Genomic DNA, 19,919 nt, shown 5'->3' with positions numbered 1-19,919 from the left:
CTCCCTCCGGTCTGACCATCACTGATCACTGCTAGAAGTCAATCACCACAGCATTCTTCGTCATCCAATCCATCCCAAGTATCATGTCGAACTCAGGCATGGGCAACACTATCAGATCTGCACTCACTTATTGCCCTTGCAACAAGAGCTCAAGATTTTCACTATATTCCTCGTGGACAGTTCTTCCCCTGATGGGATGGTCACTGTGAATCCATCAAACAACTCTTCACACTCAATAACCCGCTCACGGGTAAAAGCCTCCGAAATAAAAGAATGTGTAGCCCCGAGTCTAACAAGGCTCTAGTGGCCACACCGACTACTAAAATTCTATCTGCGTTGAAGTTGATTACAACCACGGATAGATTGAAATCAAACAAGACTAGTTCTACTTAGTTTCATTCTAATTCATCGAATTCCCAAATTCAAAATTAATCATGCTAACACACAACGACTAACACAAAGCATGCAACATAATACAAATCTTCATTCCCAAAAAGAAAATCTCATAATCGAAAATTACTTCAATGAATCAATTAAATCACCCTTAATTAAATATTCTAAATATTACCTGTGATGAGCGTGGTATCAGGATCAGCCTCATCGGCCTGCATCACATAAACTCTCCCCTGGGTCGGCACCCTGTGTTGCGAACAATCCGGAGCTATGTGTCCTGGCTTCTTGCACCAAAAAAAGACTCCAGCTCTTGCTAAACACTTCCCATGATGGGCACGCTTGAAAATCATGCAATGAGGCTTCTCCCCAGTCTTGGGAGGAGCGGGTCTCTGAGCCTGGTGTCCCTAAGGTCTCTGAGCATGATGGCCCTGGGGCCTATGGGCCAGATGCCCCTGAGGTCTGAAGGGTCCCTGCTGTCCCTGTGGCCCAGTAAATGTGTGGGGACCCGGGTTGCTAATCTTATCTTAGGGCAATTTATTATAATTAACAATTAATCAAGTACTTAAAAGAATTAAAGAACCAAGAGCTAAAAAAAATATTTTTTTTAAAAAATTACAATGTCTCGCTCGATCGGCGAAAGTTGCCCGATCGAGCGAGCTCAAACTAGAAGTTCTCGGTCCAGGGAATTCTTGGCCTCGCTCGATCGGTGAAAATAACCTGATCGAGCAGGCAAGAAATTCCACTCCTCCGTTTTGCAATATACATGGCTCGCTCAATCGGTGCATTTCACCCGATCGAGCGGGCTTCAATTCTTGAAAAATCTGCTGCTAACAAAGTGCTGTCAAAGATAGAAACAACAACCATAATCTCTTGTACAATCTACCAAATAAGATACATGCCATCTCATAACATCTAATAATCTTCCATACACAAGCTAAGACATATTCAACTACTTATACAACATTCTTGTATCTGTTCTAACATGGTTCATCAACTCAAAGTACATGTAATATTGCTAACACCCGTGTCCACACATGATACAACTCTATCTCGAGCCATCACTGTCTCTTCTGACTAGCTCCTGCCCCACCTATTGCCATGCACACATACAAAACAGAGCAATAGCCGGATACCTCCGATGAGAATAAAATCCCAGTATAAACAACATAAAGTGCGAGATAATAAACGTGAATGCAATGCATATGACCAAAAGAGGCTATCAAGCTGATATCAATCGAATATAAGTTCTTTGGGATCCCGAGGAAATAAAATCTTTAACGAACACCAACTCACCCAATCGAGGTGAAGTTAAATACTTTATTTCCTCTAACTTTGGTGCAACTATAGTGAGTCTTCTGGCTCTGGAAGTAATTCTACAATCCGTGCCACTCAACTACAGCCCTCCAAACGTCATATGCACTCTAGGCTTTTCAACCCTCTGTGCTTTTCAGGCTGGAGTTCAAGATGAATGCAACATGTTCTGTATGCATTAAATGCTATAAAAAATCTTGAACAACTAATCACATAAGCATGTAAAGCAATAAAAGCATCTAATCACATAAAATACATAATCAACCAAGTATGTGATTAACAAGGGAATACTCGAAACAATAGTTATTTCGAGTGTTCTATCCCATCTGGATTCGCTGTCATTTATACCTTTCGATGTTGAGTCTGAAAGTACTTCAAATCTGAAAATACAATCTACAACAACATGTCAAAATCTGCTCAGCTTCTCAACTTCATTTCAAATACAATGCTAGCAAACCTTGCTTCAACTCCTTCTCGGTTCGAATCGGGATTCTCGAGTTGTCAATATTCGAATGAAAGCTGAGAAATAACATATCAAATAACTAACAAGATCAGATGCAACTCAAACAATGCTTTGTTCAATCAACAATATCAAAGTCTTGCCATTGTTCACACTGACGGCATAACGGCTAAAAACCGGCAACCGAATCAATATCACAAGCCATATATCAAGCTATTCTCATCATCATATTCATCATATTAACATGTATATACATGTCCAACAAGCAATTAAGAATTGGAGGTGTTCGAATTTTCTTCAATAAATCATATCAAATTCAAACGACAGTCTTTTTCCGAACCGTCTGCGAATACGTAACCGGTACCAGCTCAATCACATATATAACTAAAAATAATATCAACCCATCTTCTTAATAAAAATAAATTATGGGAAAGATGAATGAAACTTGTACCAAAACGAAGCTCTCGGAGCGGTGATCGCAGATATATATTTATCTGGAATTTCTAACAACCGGAGCGCACAAAATCGAAGCTTTTTAAGAGACAAAAATGGAGTTTTGAGGGTTTCAGCCGTTCTTCCTTTTCTTTTCTATTCATTCACGTGTAATTTAGAATAATTCAATTGGAGAATGAGATATATATAGCATATTTGCACTTTAGTCTCTGAACTTTTGGCTATTTGCAATTCAGTCCCCGGAGAAGCGATTTAATTCAATTTCAATCCTTTTCAATTTAAGAATATTAGAATTTAATTCTAAACTCAAAATATTCCCAAATTAAATATTAACGGATTAAAATTAAATAATCTCGGGCCTTACATTTCTCCCCCACTAAGACATGAGTTCGTCCTCGAAATCATAAGCAAGCTGTATAGACAATCTGTATACACATAAGAGAATGAAATAACATAAAGCAGAATAAGAACTCACATCAATGAAACAACTCTGGAAATCTCTGTCTCATGTCTGACTCAGTTTCCCAAGTCGCTTCTTCAGTGCCATGTTGACTCCCTTGAACTTTGACTAGTTGAATTATCTTATTTCTGAGTTGTTTGTCTTTGCGATCAAGAATCTGAATAGGCTGCTCAAAATAATTGAGAGTCTCGTCAAGTTCAGCTTCATCAGACTGAAGAATATGGGAAGGATCAGGCTGATACTTCCGTAGCATAGAGACATGGAATACGTCATGAATACCAGACAAAGATGGAGGAAGAGCGAGTCGATAAGCAAGATCGCCTATCTTCTCAATAATCTCATACGGACCGATAAAACGTGGAGATAAATTTCCTCTCTTGCCAAATCTGACTGTACCTCTAAACGGAGAAATCTTCAAGAAAACTCTGTCTCCCTGATCAAAAGATAGAGGCCGTCGTCTGATATTTGCATATTTTTCTTGTCTGTCTTGAGCTGTTTTCATTCTTTTCTGTATAAGCTTCACTTTTTCTATCATTTCTCGGATCATATCTGGCCCAAAATCTGGTACGTCTGAGATATCATCCCAATACAACGGTGATCTGCATTTCTTTCCGTACAATGCTTCAAAAGTAGCCATCTCAATGCTCGTCTGATAGCTGTTATTATAAGAGAATTCTACAAGTGGTAATGAATCTTGCCAACTAGTACCAAAATCTAGTACTACAGCTCTCAACATATCCTCAAGTGTCTGGATAGTCCGCTCTGACTGTCCGTCTGTTTGAGGATGATAAGCTGTACTCAGATGCAATTGAGTACCAAGAGCTTGTTGTAAGCTATGCCAAAAGTGTGATGTAAATCTAGGGTCTCGATCTGAAACGATAGATTTAGGCACACCATGCAATCTTACCACTTCTCTGACGTAGATTTATGCCATCTTATCATGTCTGTACGTCATTCTGTACGGAATAAAACATGCTGATTTCGTCAAACGATCAATAATCACCCAAATGGCATCGCACCCTCTGGATGAACGTGGTAGCTGTGTAACGAAATCCATGGAAATGTGATCCCATTTCCATTATGGAACTGATAGACTCTGCAATAGACCACCTGGTTTCTTTCTTTCTGATTTTACCTGCTGGCAATTCAAACATTTAGACACAAAATCTGTGACATTTGCTTTCATCTGTTTCCACCAATACTGTGTCTTCAGATCATTATACATTTTCCTGCCACCAGGATGAATACTGAATCGACTGCTATGAGCCTCTTTCAATATCTGCTGTTTCAAATCTGAAACATCTGGAACAACAAGACTGTTATTCACATATAATACATCATCAGCACTGACCTGATATTCAGATTGATGACCAGATCTGACCATAGCAATAGAAATCTGAATATTCGGATCCTCTTTCTGTGCTTCTTTGATTCTCATTAACAGTTCTGGCTCAGATTTTATAGCACAAACACGAATAGGTCGCATATCTCTTTCAAATATTAATCTAGAAATACAACAATCATCCACCAATTGAGATACACCTATCGTTGACAAGGATAAGGAACATACCTTTCTACTCAAGGCGTCTGCAGCTGCATTAGATTTTTCTGGATAATATTTGATCTCACAATCGAAATCTTTCAGTAAATCAAGCCATCTACGCTGTCTCATATTCAATTCTGATTGCGAAAACAGATATTTCAAACTTTTGTGATCAGAAAAGATTTCAAACTTCTCACCATATAAATAATGTCGCCATATCTTCAATGCAAAGACAATAGCGGCAAGCTCCAAATCATGGATAGGATATCGAGTCTCGTGTGGCTTTAACTGTCTTGAAGCATAAGCAATAACATGACCTCGCTGCATAAGCACACAACCCAGACCATTGTGAGAAGCATCACAATATACAACAAAATCACCCGTACCTGATGGAATCGTCAAGACAGGTGCACTTGTAAGCCTTTTCTTCAACACCAAGAAACTAGTTTCACATGCTTCAGTCTAGACATACGGCTTATTTTTCTGAGTCAATTGCGTAATAGGCTTCGCAATGCTGGAAAAATCTCTGATAAAGCGTCGATAATAACCTGCCAAGCCCATAAAACTGAAAGAGTGGGTGCCCGGTGAGCCAACTTGTGGCTAAGGGTTTTTATGACTCTATGTATAAACAATCTTTTGGTTAATATAATTTACACTTTTATAATGGCATTTACTTTATCTTTTATCATATTATTATGTTGTGACATACTATAAAATGTTTAGATGAAGACCTTGAATATACTATAGTGTATGTAAGATGTGGTAGCACATGGGGATGGCTATCATGAAACACATCTTAAAGTCACTGTATATTCTAAACAGTTGCTAGTCGATTGAGCCGTCCGTTAATAAGGATAAGGATCGATCGAGACTGAGACTAGCATTTGCGATGCCGAGTACCACGTTTTATTGGTATGGAACATAGAGATGTTCAAAGCATGCAAATGGATATTCATATGATGAATGATCGAACTACCCTATCCAGACTTTCCAAGTGGTTATCACTTATCGAGTGGATAAAGTCCGCGGTTTTGGTTGTACACCATTAGTCCTTACTACTTGAAACATCAATGAGACTCTATATGCTAGTACTGTACTTTGACTCGTTTACCGACTCTATTGGGGTATCAGGTGTCGGGATTGGGTACAGTTACGATACATATAGGAGTCGATGTTTTGTTGTCAAGGATTCACCACATACTTGCTAGTGTGGATATCCTATGCAATCTGAGGAGATATTAGTGTGACGAATCTCTGGCCAGAGTACATGATGTGTTTTAGGTTACTTGGTTTCCTAGTAGCACATGCGATGTCACTATTTGATCTTCAAGATGCATTGCATAGTTATCGAATCTCGAACGACTCTCGTTTTACCAATGGTTGTTGATTCGATCGGGATATATGGATGAAGGGACCGTACTGTACGCTAACCAAAATCTACTGGTTCTTGCAGGCACTATCAGTGATACCTAGGGAATCATGGGGCGATGTTGCTAGGCGCTCTTACCATGATTCGATGGGCAAGTCGGAAATTGTTGTTCCGAGTCACAAGGAGTTGTGAGCCCACGGCTAGCTGTATCCCTGAACCATTGAGGGTCACACAAGTAATGGATTTCTAATCCCCGTTGAGATAATTAAATTTAAAGAGTTAAATTTAGTGAATAAAGAAGTGGGACTTCTTATTTAAGAGTAGAGGGAGTAAGATTTCCTAAAATGACATAGTGATGGACATTTTTGGAAATCACTGAATTCGGATTCAGAAAATTTATCTTGACTTTAAAAGATGCAAAAATGGTTTCTGTGCACATTGGTGAAATTGGTTTATCAATCTGAGTCACGATGAATTTTATATTAATTTCTGAACATGCGGGCTTTGCTTGTCAGGCTTGAACTTATGACTAATGGGCCCTAAGCTGTTAGCAACCTACATTATAAATAAGTTATTGCAGTGCAGAAATTACACAACACAGATCATAATTTCAAAAACCTAGAGAGCTTTCTCTCAAGGAATTCGGCCGACCCCTTCCCCCTCTCTCACAGTGTTCGAAAATTCAGTCTGTGAATTTTTGAATTTGCAGACTGGTTTAACAGATCATATCTGTTCTATCTCATCGTAGAAACTTCTGATAGACTTTCTAATGCAGTCTATCAGAGGGATTAAATTTCTGTTCGTGGACCTGATTAAAGAATTGTTCGTTAATCAGTTCCTAGGATATACAACAAGAGTAGATTAATCTGTTGGTGTCCATAATCTCGCTTCGAGATTTTAAGGTAAAATTTATATTGTTTAAATTTATATTGTTTAAATTTTATATTATCAATTTTAATCGTAGGAATTTGATACCCATATGGAATCGTTCCATATAAAATTTTAAAACTTTCGCTGCACCGTGTATCACTTTCTTTTTCGATCCAGAGAACGATCGTGTTCCAACAATGGTATCGAAGCCAGGTAGTTCTCGGATTTTACGATTAAAATATTGTTCAATTGTACAAGCCTCGATTTTTCAGAAAAATAAAACGAAATTTTTTTTTTTTAATTTTCCGAGGGACTGCCCGCTGCCCGAAAGGGCAGCGGGCGGCCGCATTCTGCGCGCATGCAGCTGGGCCGCGGATGCGGCCCAGCAGCCCAGCGTGCTGGGCTAGGGCAAACGTTGCCCTAGCCTAGCGCGCAGCTGGGCCCCCGGCCCGATTGTCGGGGACTGCCCGGGATCGTCCCGGACAGCCCAAAAAAATTAAAATTTTATTTTTTTGAAATTTTGAATTTCAGCCCGTTAATTGTTATCGAGCCCAGTTTTTGGCCCGATTGAAAATTGTTTCAGTTGGTCCACGAGGCAATGGGTCAAAATTGTTTGAGCCAAAAATTTTTTAAGAAAATTAATTTTTGGATAAATTTTAAATTTTTGAAATTTATAAATTTAATCCAATAAATTAAATCTTTAATTATTAATTTTGGTACAATTGATAATAAAATATTATTTTATGTTTAAAATTGGATTTTATATATAAAATATGATTTTATGGATAAACTAGATAAAATATGATTATATATATAAAATAAGATTTTATGTATGAAATATGATTTTATCTATTTATATTTGTTGCCATTGCATGATATCCAATAAATTAAGTTTTGAATTAAATATTATTGGATAAGGATGATCGATTGCCATGACCAATATTATAGGTGTATGTTAGATTGTTTACATTTGTTTTAATTATTGTTGTTGGATTTATTAATGGGCCTGGTTTATGGCCCAATATGAATTGTCATATGTAATAAAAGTGAGCCTGGTTTATGACTCGTTCCCACCCCTATAATGCATCCCTTTATTTGTCATAGTAATTTATTATAAATTCACTAGAAATAGTGGGAGATTTTGAAGATGGAGGTGGGCCCAGCAAGCAATGATAAAGACTGAAGAAATGTAAATTGGAAGCACAATATAATAGGATTGCATTGCATACTTGCATATTACCTAGGATTGGACTTAGACTCGTGATTGGCAACCACGGGTCGATTAGTAATGGAATCGATCATCCTAAAAATAATATATGATATTATTGTTGTATGCATGTTTAGACTAAATTGTATGAATCCCGCAAGCATACAAATTTTAAATAATGAGACAAGTTTTCGAAATTAAAATCCCTCATTTTAAATATGATTTAAAATTGATATCAAGATAAACAAAAGGGCATTTAAATATTGTTTAAATGTTCCTACTTTCCATCAAAGATCAATGTATGAGATGCTACCCGCGGATACGGTCTGGCACATATTATTGGGGGGCCCATTCGTCGGAAAGCTGTACATTGGATCGACACATGTTGTAAGTTGGATGGAACTCCCATGAGATTGGCTCATATTATTGGGGATCCACATGGCGACCGTCCATCACAACTTAATATTGATGGGTCATCTTGACATGTTACAATAAATGACGTCATATTATTGGGCCCTTATTGGACATGAGGTAAAAACATGGAGGTTGCTTTGGAAGCAATTGGGCTCTACCTTTTGAAAATTATGGTTGGCTGATATTATTCGGGACTATAGTTTGTCAATTGGACTCCATATTCCCACTAAAAAAAATGTTTCTCGTTTTCACTAGAGGGTAGTGAAATCGTTAAAATAGTGTGAGTGAGATTCATAAAATAAATTTTGCCTTATTTTATTGAAAGAGTGGGTGCCCGATGAGCCAACTTGTGGCTAAGGGCTTTTATGACTCTATCTATAAACAATCTTTTGGTTAATATAATTTACACTTTTATAATGGCATTTACTTTATCTTTTATCATATTATTATGTTGTGACATACTATAAGATGTTTAGATGAAGACCTTGAATATACTATAGTATATGTAAGATGTGGTAGCACATGGGGATGGCTGTCATGAAATGAAAGAGTGGGTGCCCGGTGAGCCAACTTGTGGCTAAGTGCTTTGATTACTCTTTGTATAAACAATCTTTTGTTTAATATTATTTACACTTTTATTAATGGCAATGACTTTATCTTTCTTCATATTGTTATATTGTGATATACTATTGTTGTTTTGACAAAGACCTTGAATATACTATAGTGTATGTAAGATGTGGTAGAACATGGGGATGTCTATCATGAAACACATCTTATAGTCACTGTATATTCTAAACTGTTCCTAGTCGATTGAGCCGTCCGATAATAAGGATAAGGATCGCTCGAGTTTGAGACTAGCATTTGCGATGCAGAGTACCACGTTTCATTGGTAAGGAACATAGAGATGTTCGAAGCATGCAAATTGATATTCATACGATGAATGATCGAACTACCCTATCCGGACTTTCCAAGTGGTTATCACTTATCGAGTGGATAAAGTCCGCGGTTTTGGTTGTACACCATTAGTCCTTACTACTTGAAACATCATTGAGACTCTATATGCTAGTACTGTGCTTTGACTCGTTTACCGACTCTATTGGGGTCATCAGGTGTCGGGATTGGGTACAGTTACAGCACATATAGGAGTCGATGCTTTGTTGTCAAGGATTCACCACATACTTGCGAGTGTGGATATCCTATGCGATCTGAGGAGATATTAGTGTGACGAATCTCTGGCCAGAGTACATGATGTGTTTTAAGAAATGGTTTCTTAGTAACACATGCGATGTCACTATTTGATCTTCAAGATGTATTGCATAGTTATCGAATCTCGAACGACTCTCGATATACCAATGGTTGTTGATTCGATCGGGATATATGGATGAAGGGACCGTACTGTACGCTAACCAAAATCTATTGGTTCTTGCAGGCACTATCAGTGATACCTAGGGAATAATGGGGCGATGTTGCTAGGCGCTCTTACCATGATTCGATGGGCAAGTCGGAAATTGTTGTTCCGAGTCACAAGGAGTTGTGAGCCCACGGCTAGCTGTATCCCTGAACCATTGAGGGTCACACAGAGTAATGGATTTTTAATCCCCGTTGAGATAGTTAAATTTAAAGAGTTAAATTTAATGAACAAAGAAGTTGGACTTCTTAATTATGAGTAGAGGAGTAACATTTCCTAAAATGACATATGGATGGGCATTTTTGGAAATCACTGAATTCGGATTCAGAAAAATTTATCTTGACTTTAAAAGGTTCAGAAATGGTTTCTGTGCACATTGGTGAAATCGGTTTATCAATCGGAGTCACGATGAATTTTATATTAATTTCTGAACATGCGGGCTTTGCTTGTCGGGCTTGAACTTATGACTTATGGGCCCTAAGCTGTTAGTGGCCTACATTATAAATAAGTTATTGCAGTACAGAAATTACACACAACAGGTCACAATTTTCGAAAACCCTAGTATTTTTCTCTCAATAGTGGCCGCCCCCTTTCTCCCCTCTGCTCGGAAAATCCAGTCTGTGAATTTTGATTTACATTCTGGTTTAACGGATCAAATTCGTTAATTTCTTCGTAGAAACTTCTGATAGATTTTCTACTGCAATCTATCAGAGGGATTAAATATCCGTTCGTGGACCTGATTGAAGAACAGTTCGTCCATCAGTTCCAGGGATATACAACAAGAGCAGAGCAATCTGTTGGTGTCCATAATCTCGCTTCGAGATTGGAGGTAAAAATTTATAATCGTTATTTAATTTTTACACACACACAATTTAATCGTAAGGTTGATACCCATTATGGAATTGTTCCATATAAAATTTTTAAACTTCCGCTGCACCGAGTATCAATCCTGATTGATCTGATCGCCGTGTTCTACAACATGAAACACATCTTAAAGTCACTGTATATTCTAAATAGTTCCTAGTCGATTGAGCCGTCCGTTAATAAGGATAAGGATCGCTCGAGACTGAGACTAGCATTTGCGATGCCGAGTACCACGTTTCATTGGTATGGAACATAGAGATGTTCAAAGCATGCAAATGGATATTCATATGATGAATGATCGAACTACCCTATCCGGACTTTCCAAGTGGTTATCACTTATCGAGTGGATAAAGTCCGCGGTTTTGGTTGTACACCATTAGTCCTTACTACTTGAAACATCATTGAGACTCTATATGCTAGTACTGTACTTTGACTCGTTTATCGACTCTATTGGGGTCATCAGGTGTCGGGATTGGGTACAGTTATGACACATGTAGTAGACGATGCTTTGTTGTCAAGGATTCACCACATACTTGTGAGTGTGGATATCCTATGCAATCTGAGGAGATATTAGTGTGACGAATCTCTGGCCAGAGTACATGATGTGTTTTAGGTTACTTGGTTTCCTAGTAGCACATGCGATGTCACTATTTGATCTTCAAGATGCATTGCATAGTTATCGAATCTCGAACGACTCTCGATTTACCAATGGTTGTTGATCCGATCGGGATATATGGATGAAGGGACCGTACTGTACGCTAACCAAAATCTACTGGTTCTTGCAGGCACTATCAGTGATACCTAGGGAATCATGGGGCGATGTTGCTAGCGCTCTTACCATGATTCGTTGGGCAAGTCGAAAATTGTTGTTCCGAGTCACAAGGAGTTGTGAGCCCACGACTAGCTGTATCCCTGAACCATTGAGGGTCACACAAGTAATGGATTTCTAATCCCTGTTGAGATAATTAAATTTAAGGAGTTAAATTTAGTGAATAAAGAAGTGGGACTACTTATTTAAAAGTAGAGGGAGTAAGATTTCCTAAAATGACATAGTGATGGACATTTTTGGAAACCATTGAATTCGGATTCAGAAAATTTATCTTGACTTTAAAAGATGCAGAAATGGTTTCTGTGCAAATTGGTGAAATTGGTTTATCAATCTGAGTCACGATGAATTTTATATTAATTTCTGAACATGCGGGCTTTGCTTGTAAGGCTTGAACTTATGACTAATGGGCCCTAAGCTATCAGCAACCCACATTATAAATAAGTTATTGCAGTACAAAAATTACAACAGAACAGGTCATAATTTCGAAAACCTAGAGAGCTTTCTCTCAAAGTGATTCGGCCGACCCCCTTCCCCTCTCTCACAGTGTTCAAAAATTCAGTCTGTGAATTTTTGAATTTGCAGACTGATTTAACAGATCATATCTGTTCTATCTCTTCGTAGAAACTTCTGATAGACTTTCTAGTGCAGTCTATCAGAGGGATTAAACTTTTGTTTGTGGACCTGATTGAAAAAAAGTTCGTTCATCAGTTCCTGGGGTATACAACAAGAGCAGATTAATTTGTTGGTGTCCATAATCTCGCTTCGAGATTTTAAGGTAAAATTTACATTGTTTAAATTTTATGTTATCAATTTTAATCGTAGGAATTTGATACCCATAAGGAATCGTTCCATATAAAATTTTAAAACTTCCGCTGCACCGGGTATCACTTTCTTTTTCGATCCGGAGAACGACCGTGTTCTAACAGTGGTATCAGAGCCAGGTTGTTCTCGGATTTTACGATTAAAATATTGTTCAATTGTACAAGCCTCGATTTTTCAGAAAAATAAAACGAAAAAAAAAAAATTTAATTTTTCGGGGGGACTGCCGCTGCCCGAAAGGGCAGCGGCCTCAGAGTGCCTGCGCGCAGCTGGGCCGCGCCGAGCGGCCCAGCGAAGGGCTGGGCCCCCGGCCCGATTGTCGGGGACTGCCCGGGATCGTCCCGGGCAGCCCAGAAAAATTAAAATTTTAGTATTTTTTTTTGAAATTTTGAATTTCAGCCCGTTAATTGTTATCGAGCCCAGTTTTTGGCCCGATTGAAAATTGTTTCAGTTGGTCCACGAGACAATGGGTCAAAATTGTTTGAGCCCAAAATTTTTAAGAAAATTAATTTTTGGATAAATTTTGAATTTTGGAAATTTATAAATTTAATCCAATAAATTAAATCTTTAATTATTAATTTTGGTACAATTGATAATAAAATATGATTTTATGTATAAAATTGGATTTTATATGTAAAATATGATTTTATGGATAAACTAGATAAAATATGATTTTATATATAAAATAAGATTTTATGTATGAAATATGATTTTATTTATTTATATTTATTGCCATTGCATGATATCCAATAAATTAATTTTTGAATTAAATATTATTTGATAAGGATGATCGATTGCCATGACCAATATTATAGGTGTATGTTAGGTTGATTACATTTGGCTTTATTATTGATTGTTGGGTTTTATTAATGGGCCTGGTTTATGGCCCAAATTTGATTTTATCATTTGTAATAAAAATGGGCCTGGTTTATGGCCCGTTTCCACCCCTATAATGTATCCCTTTATTTGTCATAGTAATTTATTGTAAATTCACTAGAAATAGTGGGAGATTTTGAAGATGGAGGTGGGACCAGCAAGCAATGATAAAGACTGAAGAAATGTAAATTGAAAGCACAATGTAATAGGATTGCATTGCATACTTGCATATCACCTAGGATTGGACTTAGACTCGTGATTGGCAACCACGGGTCGATTAGTAATGGAATCGATCATCCTAAAATATAATATATGATATTATCGTTGTATGCATGTTTAGACTAAATTGTATTAATCCCGCAAGCATACAAATTTTAAATGATGAGACAAATTTTCAAAAATTAAAAATCCCTCATTTTAAATATGATTTAAAATTGATATCAAGATAAATAAAGGAAATTTAAATATTGTTTAAATGTTCCTACCTTCCATCAACGATCAATGTATGAGATGCTACCCGCGGATACGGTCCGGCTCATATTATTGGGGGGCCCGTTCGTCGGAAAGCTATACATTGGATCGACACATGTTGTAAGTTGGATGGAACTCCCATGGGATTGGCTCATATTATTGGGGATCCACATGGCGACCGTTCATCACAACTTAATATTGATGGGTCATCTTGACGTGTCACAATAAACGGCGTCATATTATTGGGCCCTTATTGGACATGAGGTAAAAACATGGAGGTTGCTTTGGAAGCAATTGGGCTCTACCATTTGAAAATTATGGTTGGCTGATATTATTCGGGACTATAGTTTGTCAATTGGACTCCATGTTCCCACTAAAGAAAATATTTCTCATTTTCACTAGAGGGTAGTGAAATCGTTAAAATTGTGGGAGTGTAATTCATAAAATTAAAATTCGCCATATTTTATGTCTTAGTAAATTAATTAAACAATCATCGATTATTGTCTGTTTCATCTCAGTATATAATTATGATGAATCATCGTAATCCACATGTTTCAATTCTCGAACAAAACAGACTTTCTGGCGCAACTATACGGAATGGTTCAATAAATTAAGATTGTCCAGAGTTCGGAAAAAGATTTTCTAGGTGTTAGAAAAGGCTTCTCCGAAAACAGCCCCGACTGATGTAACTGCCGAAAGATTGGCCAAACTAGAGAAATGGTTGGACCATGATCTCAAGGCCAAATGTTACATGCAAAATTGGACAAGTCTAAACAAGTTTGCCATCACTGCAAGAAACCCGGTTACTAGAAGCGCAACTGCAAAGAATGTATATCGAGTAGTTACGAACTACAAAGGATATATTTTGTTTCACTTAATACTATTTCTTGGGTATTGGATATCAGATGTAAATCTCACATTTGCAATGAGTTGCAGATGATGACAAGAAGTCGTAAGCTTAGGATGGGTGAGACCCAGTTAAGGCTCGGGAATGGTTCCAGAGTTGAATCCAAAAGCCATGGGAAACAATTTTAAGCTATATTTTGAGAGAGATGTTTTTATTTGTACCAAGATTTCATTAAAACATTATTTATTTTTCTATTCTTGATAGAGAAGATATTTCTTGAAAATTTGCGAATGAGATTTGCAATATTTACAAGAATAAATGTTTGATCTGAAATGGACAATTTAAAAATGATCTATATAACTTAAAATTAAAAGACGTTCCAGTTGATTATGTTGATAAACCGGTAACAACAAACAAAAGGAAAATCGATAGTCAAAACCCGGCAAACCTTTGGCATGCTAGGCTAGGTCGTATTTCCTCAAGGAGGATGAACAAGCTAGTGGGAGAGGGCATGTTTGATATGTCTGATATTAACTCTCTATCTACTTGTGAGTCCTGCCTGAAAGGAAAAATGACTAAATCTCCTTTCAAAGGAAAACCTGAGCGTAGTCAAAATCTATTGGATTTGATCCATACAGATGTTTGCGGACCATTTAGTATTGGTACAAAATTTGGTCACACCTACTTCATTACCTTTACTGATGATTATTCTAGGTATGGGTACTCATATTTGATGAAATATAAGTCTGAATCATTTGAAAAGTTCAAAGAATTCAAGGCTGAAGTAGAAAACAAACTAGGTAAGAGTATTAAAGCACTTCGATCAGATCGAGGTGGAGAATACTTAAGTACCGAGTTCTTGGATTATCTAAAAGAGAATGAGATTCTCTCTCAGTGGACTCCTCCTATGACACCTCAGCTGAATGGTGTTTCGGAGCATCGCAATCGAACATTGTTGGACATGGTTCGATCTATGATGAGCTTCACTGAGCTCCCACCTTTGTTTTGGGGCTATGCTCTTGAAAAGGCGGTATTGTTGTTGAACAACGTCCACACTAAAGCAGTGAACAAAACACCATACGAGTTATGGAATGGCAAAGCTCCTAAGTATTCGTACTTGAGGATTTGGGGATGTCCTGCTTACGTGAAGCAGACAGTGGGAGATAAGTTGGATAGTCGATCCACCTTATGTTATTTTGTAGGGTATCCAAAGAATTCAATCGGATATTATTTCTATCATCCTACTGAAACAAAAGTGTTTGTTTCAAGGAATGCCACCTTCTTGGAGAAGGAGTTCTTATTGGATAAGAAAGGCAAGATGATGGAACTCGAAGAAATTCGAGAAGAACCCGAGATACAAAATAATGATCCTACACCTCAGGAACCATTGATTGACACGCCTATTACTAGAAGATCCGAGAGGACTTCTAGGCCTCCTATTAGATATGGTCTTCTTCTTGAAGGGATCAAAGTGAACCCGACATTGGATGTGATCCAAGAAACTTCAAAGAAGCAATTTCTGATGCGGATTCGAATTTATGGCTTGAAGCTATGCAGTCGGAAATAGATTCGATGCATACAAACCAAGTTTGGTCTTTAGTAGATCCTCCCAATGGAATTGTTTCAATAGGGTGTAAATGGATCTATAAGAGAAAACTTGGGCCTGATGGAAAGGTACTGACCTACAAGGCACGATTGGTGGCAAAAGGTTATACTCAAAGACAAGGAGTTGACTATGATGAAACTTTTTCACCAGTCGCAATGTTCAAGTCCATAAGAATCCTTATTGCCATAGCAGCATTGTATGACTATGAGATATGGCAAATGGATGTGAAGACTGCATTTCTTAATGGAAACATTAAGGAAGAAATCTATATGATGCAGCCCGAGTGATTCACATCCATGGGAAGTGAGCATAAGGTATCCAAGCTTCAGAGATCTATCTATGGTCTCAAACAAGCATCAAGAAGTTGGAACCAGAAATTTGATGAAACAATAAAAGATTTCGGTTTCATCAAGAACCCGAAGGAACCGTGCGTGTACAATAAAGTACTTAAGGATGCTGTGACATTATTAGTACTTTATGTTGATGACATCTTACTCATTGGGAATGATGTAGGGATGTTGCAGTCAACAAAGATATGATTATCAGGTAGATTCTCGATGAAGGATTTGGGTGAGGCGTCCTATATTCTAGGGATACAGATCTATAGAGATAGATCTAAGAGAATGATAGGACTTACTCAAGCTACCTACATCGACACTATATTGAAAAGGTTTTCAATGGATGAGTCCAAGAGAGGACATCTACCTATGTGTCATGGAGTCTCTCTATCCAAGTCTATGTGTCCCAAGACTGACGAAGAGATAGAGGAAATGACACACATACCATATGCGTCAGCCATAGGGAGTATCATGTATGGGATGATATCTACCAGACCGGATGTGGCATTTGCTCTGAGTGCCACGAGCAGATATCAAGCCAATCCCGGTCAAATGCATTGGAAAGCCGTGAAGGATATTCTTAAGTACTTGAGAAGAACTAAGAATGTATTCATGGTTTATGGAGGAAGAGAACTGAAATTGGAAGGCTATACCGACTCTAGCTTCCAAAGTGACGTGGATGACTCGAAGTCAACCTTTGGATTTGTGTTCATGCTCAATGGCGGTGCTGTCTCTTGGAAGAGTTCCAAGCAGGACACCACAGCGGATTCCACCACTGAGAAAGAATACATTGCAGCATCAGCTGCTGCTAAAGAGGCCGTTTGGATGAGGAATTTTGTCCAAGAGTTGGGCGTTATTCCTGAAGCTATTGGTCCAGTCCCGGTGTACTGTGACAACACAGGTGTCGTTGCTCAGGCAAAGGAACCAAGGTCTCATCAAAGATCCAAACACGTACTGAGGAAATACCACATCATCCGGGAGATCGTGGAAAGAGGAGACATCACTGTCGAGAGAGTGGCCTCTGCAGACAATATCGCTGATCCACTTACTAAGCCCTTGCCAGGACCATTATTTGACAAACATCGCGAAGCAATGGGACTACGTAGTATGACTAGTTGGCTTTAGGGCAAGTGGGAGATTGAAAGAGTGGGTGCCCGGTGAGCCAACTTGTGGCTAAGGGCTTTTATGACTCTATGTATAAACAATCTTTTGGTTAATATAATTTACACTTTTATAATGGCATTTACTTTATCTTTTATCATATTATTATGTTGTGACATACTATAAGATGTTTAGATGAAGACCTTGAATATACTATAGTATATGTAAGATGTGGTAGCACATGGGGATGGCTGTCATGAAACACATCTTAAAGTCACTGTATATTCTAAACAGTTCCTAGTCGATTGAGCCATCCGTTAATAAGGATAAGGATCGCTCGAGACTGAGACTAGCATTTGCGATGCCGAGTACCACGTTTCATTGGTATGGAACATAGAGATGTTCAAAGCATGCAAATGGATATTCATATGATGAATGATCGAACTACCCTATCCGGACTTTCCAAGTGGTTATAACTTATCGAGTGGATAAAGTGTGCGGTTTTGGTTGTACACCATTAGTCCTTACTACTTGAAACATCATTGAAACTCTATATGCTAGTACTGTACTTTGACTCGTTTACCGACTTTATTGGGGTCATCAGGTGTCGGGATTGGGTACAGTTATGACACATATAGGAGTCGATGCTTTGTTGTCAAGGATTCACCACATACTTGCGAGTGTGGATATCCTATGCAATCTGAGGAGATATTAGTGTTACGAATCTCTGGCCAGAGTACATGATGTGTTTTAGGTTACTTGGTTTCCTAGTAGCACATGCGATGTCACTATTTGATCTCCAAGATGCATTGCATTGTTATCGAATCTCGAACAACTCTCGATTTACCAATGGTTGTTGATTCGATCGGGATATATGGATGAAGAGACCGTACTGTACGCTAACCAAAATCTACTGGTTCTTGCAGGCACTATCAGTGATACCTAGGGAATCATGGGGCGATGTTGCTAGGCGCTCTTACCATGATTCGATGGGCAAGTCGGAAATTGATGTTCCGAGTCAAAAGGAGTTGTGAGCCCACGGCTAGCTGTATCCCTGAACCATTGAGGGTCACACAAGTAATGGATTTCTAATCCCCGTTGAGATAATTAAATTTAAAGAGTTAAATTTAGTGAATAAAGAAGTGGGACTTCTTATTTAAAAGTAGAGGGAGTAAGATTTCCTAAAATGACATAGTGATGGACATTTTTGGAAACCACTGAATTCGGATTCAGAAAATTTATCTTGACATTAAAAGATGCAGAAATGGTTTCTGTGCACGTTGGTGAAATTGGATTATCAATCTGAGTCACGATGAATTTTATATTAATTTCTGAACATGCGGGCTTTGCTTGTCAGGCTTGAACTTATGACTAATGGGCCCTAAGCTGTTAGCAGCCCACATTATAAATAAGTTATTGCAGTACAGAAATTACAACAGAACAGGTCATAATTTCGAAAACCTAGAGAGCTTTCTCTCAAAGTGATTCGGCCGACCCCCTTCCCCTCTCTCACAGTGTTCGAAAATTCAGTCTGTAAATTTTTGAATTTGCAGACTGATTTAACAGATCATATCTGTTCTATCTCATCGTAGAAACTTCTGATAGACTTTCTAGTGCAGTCTATCAGAGGGATTAAACTTCTGTTCGTGGACCTGATTGAAAAAAAGTTCGTTCATCAGTTCCTGAGATATACAACAAGAGAAGATTAATCTGTTGGTGTCCATAATCTTGCTTCGAGATTTTAAGGTAAAATTTACATTGTTTAAATTTTATTTTATCAATTTTAATCGTAGGAATTTGATACCCATATGGAATCGTTCCATATAAAATTTTAAAACATCCGTTGCACCAGGTATCACTTTCTTTTTCGATCCGGAGAACGACCGTGTTCCAACATTTATGTCTTAGTAAATTAATTAAACAATCACTGATTATTGTCTGTTTCTTTTTAGTATTTCATTAAGATGAATTCGCGCAATCCAATATTCTTTATTCTCGAACAAAACAAACTATACGGAATGGTTTCGTAAGTTGAAGATTGTCTTGACCTCGGAGAAGATGTTCTACGTGTTAGAAAAATCTCCTTCGAAGGAAGCACCAGCTGATATAAGTCCGGAAGAGTTGGCCAAACTTGATAAATGGTGGGACCATGATATCAAGGCCAAATGCTATATGCAAGCTTCGATGTCTGATGAACTCCAGAGGCGATTTGAGGATACCGTGAATGCTGCTGACATTCACGCACAACTCAAGGAACTTTTTGGGGCTCAATCGAGAGCT

Source organism: Henckelia pumila, chromosome 4, assembly GCF_033568475.1.
Source record: "Henckelia pumila isolate YLH828 chromosome 4, ASM3356847v2, whole genome shotgun sequence".
Lineage (NCBI taxonomy): Eukaryota > Viridiplantae > Streptophyta > Magnoliopsida > Lamiales > Gesneriaceae > Henckelia > Henckelia pumila.
This window is presented reverse-complemented; position numbering follows the sequence as displayed.